Source organism: Buceros rhinoceros, unplaced genomic scaffold, assembly GCF_000710305.1.
Source record: "Buceros rhinoceros silvestris isolate BGI_N320 unplaced genomic scaffold, ASM71030v1 scaffold32893, whole genome shotgun sequence".
In the NCBI taxonomy this organism is placed as follows: Eukaryota; Metazoa; Chordata; class Aves; order Bucerotiformes; family Bucerotidae; genus Buceros; species Buceros rhinoceros.
In genome coordinates this window covers 16,953-22,144 of record NW_010405918.1, presented here as the reverse complement: position 1 = coordinate 22,144, position 5,192 = coordinate 16,953, and the positions used below count along the sequence as shown (strand labels likewise).

General features: G+C 50.8%; 1 long non-coding RNA gene across 1 annotated transcript in view; it reads left to right on the top strand.

The window, feature by feature from the left end:
• Nucleotides 1–1,553, top strand: part of LOC104491479 — a 6,202-nt gene extending 4,649 nt beyond the window's left edge. The window contains exon 5 of the long non-coding RNA XR_727777.1: nucleotides 1,059–1,553. This is a non-coding gene — a long non-coding RNA (uncharacterized LOC104491479). The remainder of the gene's footprint in view (nucleotides 1–1,058) is intronic.
• Nucleotides 1,554–5,192: the final 3,639 nt, after the last annotated feature.

Genomic DNA, 5,192 nt, shown 5'->3' with positions numbered 1-5,192 from the left:
CCTTCCTCAGGTGGTCTGTGCCGCCGCAGGGTCCCTCTCGGGGCTGGCGCAGGAGCGGTGCCGGGTGTGTGGGGAACAATAGAGCGCAGTCAGCCCACTCTCCCAGCCCGCGCTGACTTTGCGTATCCTCGCCGGACTGCTGGGCTGCCTCTGCGGCGCAGCACGGGTTGGGACTGCGCCAGAAATCTGGTTCTGGGCTTTACACAATTCTTTAAAACAATTCTTTGCCTCAGAACAATTCCACCAGAGATCTGCAAAATTATCTTGGTCTTATCTCTTGACCTGGAAGCCCCTGTCTCAGGTTCTTACTGTTTCTGCTGCTCCCCTAAGTGCTGCCGTTTGCCAGGACTAGCCACAAGCTCCGGTCAGCTCCCGGTGGCCTTTTCCTAGTGGATTTCTTTGCCGTGGGCTCCCGTTGTCCCTGCAGGCACAGACCAGCCTGCTGTGTTCTCTGCTGCTTTTGATTTACAGTGATCGCTCTTCTTGTCTCCAGTATCGTTATCCAGTTAACGGGTGGTTTATTCTTTCATTTTTAAGACTAATTCAGGAGCTCCTTTGCCAAAAATTACTCTGGGGCGATGGTACTTCAAAGGGGCTTTGATAGGAGCTTTGCAGGTTTGATGTGTTGAGTTAAAAAGTGATAGCGGACATTTTTATAGCAAAGAGGTGAGAACTAATTTCCCCAAAGTTTGGGCAATAGGCAGGTATCGTGGTTTTCTGTGCAATTCCTCCACTTCCCTGTGACTCCTGGAGAAGAGGACTTGAGCTTTCCCTAGCATGTGATCAGTCCTGATTAAAACCTGTCCTAAGCTCCTGCCTCTTCGGAGACCCTTCGGTTAACCCCAGTTAACTCCATCGTCACTGAATACCCGGCTGCGGTTCGGGCCGTAGCGTCACCAGCCGCCGTGGCAGCGTGCTGCTCTTTCCCCTAGTCGCCGTGCGTTGTCCAAGCGTGGTCGGGGTCTGCGCTAACCAACTAGTCTCTCTTTGATGCGTGTTAGAGCGGAATCCAGTGAGCATCACGAGTAATACTTTGTTCTTCCCAAACGCTTTTGTAGGCACCAGCTGCTGAAGCATCTGATGATAAGGAAGCCAAGTCCGAGTAACGTTAACCCTGCCCTATATCTCCATCATTTGGTATCCGTACCTCCATGCTGTATTGTTAACAGAGAGGAATATTTTTATCAACTATTTTATAAATGCAGGTTTTTTTAGCATGAATTTAATTATGGAACATCTTCATCTCGGTTACTTGGGAATTCAATCCCTAACAAACAAAACGACGACAAAAAAAAAATCATTGTTTTTAAATTTTGTGATTGTAATAGTTTGTATGGTACATGGAAAGAATAAGTGGTGGTAGCTTTTGACTCCTGTCAGTGTGTCCCTCTTTGTGTAAGTCATGCTTACAGACTTCAGACTTTGATTTTTTCCCTCGTATGTGTTGTATGGTTTCTTAAAGTGGGGAGGTCTCAAAACAAATAACCGTGTTGAACATTCCAGTGGTTCTGTGGGTTGCTTTTATAAAGAAGGTGAGCTATTTTCATGAAAAACCTAAGAGCTGGAAATCTGTTGTTTCCCAAATGTAATTTTATTTTGTCAGTTTTGAAAAAAAAAAAAGAAAAAAAAAAGAAATAAATAAATAAAAGTGTAATCCTGTTTTTAACTGAAATACAAACATTTCTTTTCGAAGGGCAGTAACCAAAATTCTTAGTCAAACACATGCCTGTTTTGAAACCTGCTTGTGCCAAAGGAAAGAAAAAAAAAAAGAAAAAAAAAAAGAAAAAAAAAAGAAATAAATAAATAAAAGTGTAATCCTGTTTTTAACTGAAATACAAACATTTCTTTTCGAAGGGCAGGTCGGTTGTATGTACCCACTGTTAGGAATTTTGCTGGATTTATCTTAATAAAAAAGACTCCTCAAAAGCTGACTGTGGTTTGTTGCTTGTGCTGCTGCAAACGTGCTGCTGGAAGGCGCCCAGCTTCCAGCAGAGCTGCAGGAGCCTGGGGCTGAGAGCAGCCCCTGGGCCGCGGGGCTTGCTCCCCGGCCTCTTCGGTTGGGTCAACAAAAAACGCTTATTGGGGATGGCCGATTCCGGAGGAGAGGTGCTGGCTCGCAGCCCTGGGAAGCTGGGCTGGCACTGCCAGGGCAAAGGCCGGCGCGGGAAGCTCCAGCTCCGCAGTCGAGTGAAGGTGGTGGTGGTGGTGTCCAGTTCGCCTCAAGCGCTGTAGGTGTTACTCTAAATTGCGGTTCTCTTTTATGTGCCTGTTAATTGGTGAGGATTTAGAGGAGGGTTCTTTCCTCTCTTGCAGGAGCTGAGAGGTTCCCATGGCGGGTTTGCTCTGCGTTTCACCAAGCCTCATTTCTGTTGCTACAGCTATTCTATGGAACGTTTTCAAGGACACTTTAGATTTTCCTCTTAAAGCCTCCTTTTATATAAAGTCTCTTCACACTGACGACCAAATACATTTTATGTTTAATAAGAAGAAAAATGTCTGCAATGCAGAAACCTTATCTTTCATATTAAATTGTTTCGCAGCCCAGAAATGGGAAATTCCAAGAGCTTGCAGATTTTATCTCGAACCCAAACCCTAACTCAGCATCTCAACACGTACTGTCTCTGTTCAGCGTGGTCCAGGAGCAGCACCCCAGGGCACTGGCTACGAGACGATGTTTCATGGGATGGGGAAGAGCAGCTGGAAAAGGGGAAAAGGACCTGGAAATGTTGGTCAACCAGTGGCTGAAGAGGAACCAGCAGTGTGCCCAGATGGCCAAGAAGGCCAACAGCATTCTGGCTTGTATCAGCACTGGTGTGGCCAGCAGGAGCAGGGCAGGGATCGTCCCCCTGTACTGGGGGCACTGGTGAGGCCACAGCTCAAATCCTGGGTTCAGTTTGGGCCCCTCACTGCCAGAAGGACATTGAGGGGCTGGAGCGTGTCCAGAGAAGGGCAGCGGAGCAGGGGCAGGGTCTGGAGCACAATGTGCTGAGGAGCAGCTGAGGGACCTGAGGGGGTTGAGCCTGGAGCAAAGGAGGCTCCGGGGAGACCTTCTGGCTCTGACAACTCCCTGACAGGAGGGTGCAGCGAGGGGAGGTTGGTCTCTGCTCCCCGGGAACAAGCAACAGGATGAGAGGAACCGGCCTCCAGCTGTTCCAGGGGAGGTTGAGGTTGTCCCTGAGGAGCCATTTCTGTCCCATTGGGGCTGTCCTGGCGTGTCCCAGGCTGCCCAGGGCAGTGGTGGAGTCCCCATCCCTGGAGGGGTTTCCCAGCCGTGTGGAGGTGGTGCTGAGGGACAGGGGGCAGTGGGGACCTGGCGGTGCTGGGGGGATGGGGGGCCTCGAGGAGCCGGAAGGGCTTTTCCAACCCAAATGGTTCTGTGGTTCTGTGGATTTAATTTTCAAGGGCTAAAGCATCAGGGATCTTTATCGCACTGCACCACCTTCCATTCCGTGGAGCTTCTCTGTGACAGCATCAGGGCGAACGGAACCAGATCTTCCCCAGGCATGGAGGTGAGGGGGGATTTAGGGGCGTCTTCCTTTGCAGCATATTCCCTCGATGGATGTCGTGGACTTCTCTTCTGTCTGGGGGCTTTTGCCATCTGTATAAGATCGGGATCACAGGGCTGCTGGGTGAGTCACACGTGGTCAGTGGACATTTTTGCCTCCTAGGATTGTGTTCTGTGGGATGCTTGCATCAGTGCAAGAAAAAATCTGGGTAACAGAAAAACGGGGCGATTCTGAATGTCCTGGTTTGATGAGGATCTTGTGTGTTGCTCCCAACCCCAGAGGTTTCTCTAAAAAGGCTTAAAATGGCAAATTGGGTTCTGCAAGGAAGGCGAGCTTCTCCAAACCGTGGTGCCATTGAACCATCCCTCTCTCACTTCAGCCGCCAGGCCCGCAGCGTTGTTTCCAGCTGTGGTATCTACAGAGCAGCCGACACCACCAGCGTGGTTGATGGTTTCTTGGTAGCAAAGGGCTCATCCGTGTGCCACAGTGTAACCAGCCTGTCGTACGCTAATTGAGGTCATTCTGGATGTCAAGTCATGCTTCTCCATTCTAATAAGGACATTTATTGTTGAGCGTTTGGGTTTGTTTACTTCTTCCTCCTCTAGTGCCAGGGTGGGAATTGCTTTTAATTCTATAACTGTCATTACAATCAGAAAACGTGTCAGACAAACCTCCTTGCTCCAGTTCCTGACTCCTGGGAGCAGAGGGGTACTGAGCAAGCTGCACAACTCGACGGACCGCCAGCCGCCTGCCCAGCCCTCCTTGGCTGCTCATCGTGATGGCCGGCCACGGGATCGAGGGCAAGCTCCACCTCGGCGCACGACCTCCTCTTGGTTACACTGCAGGTTAATGAAGTTACACTGGTGTTAATCTGAGGAAGCAGAAGAAGTTGCGTCCTCTCAATAGGAACGGCTGGCTCATCTTTGTAATTGTCCCCGTGGTGATGTTCCCTCGGGCAGCTGGTGTGGGAGCCCCAGCTCTGAAACCCGATGCCCTGGATGGGCTCCAGGAGCCGAGAACACCCCCAGGGCCCCGCCACTGCAAGGCTTTCGAGGAGCGTCTCTCATTCTGAGAGAACAATGTTAACGTGGCTCCTGGCCAGAGACCGTCCCAGTGCCCAAAAGAGACAGGAGCTGGTCACAAGCGAGCGTGGAGGTGGGCGACAGAAGTCACCAGTGTCTCATTTGGCCACCGTCCCCTGCTTCTGAAGGAGCGCAATGAGGATTGGGCTTGGGGTGCCTCAAGGTGGGGATGGGGAGGGGACCAGTGTGTGGCTCCTGCACTCTCATCTGCCCCGATTCAGCCGCCTCTGCCAGCGCCGCTGGAGGAGGACAGCAGGGCCACTGGGAGAGGATCTTGGGGGGATGAAGCTCTGCCTTCCTCCTGCGGCACCAGCGAGGGAACTGTTTGAAACGGGTGGAAATATGGAAGGGATGTCCAAAAGCATTAGTGCGAGCTTCAGCCTGACGGAATACCTGGAAGCAGGGAAATGAAGTCGGTGCTTATGTGACAGAAAAGGAAGAAAATGGCAAATGAGAACGCTCTGCTTCTGCAGGAGTGGAAACCAAACCGGCACCGCAGAGCTCTCCAAGCACGGGAACACAATTGGACACATCTTAAACGTTTCCAGACGCTCTTAAAAAAAAAAAGGGGGGGGGGGGGTTAAAAAAAACAGGGCAAAAACGC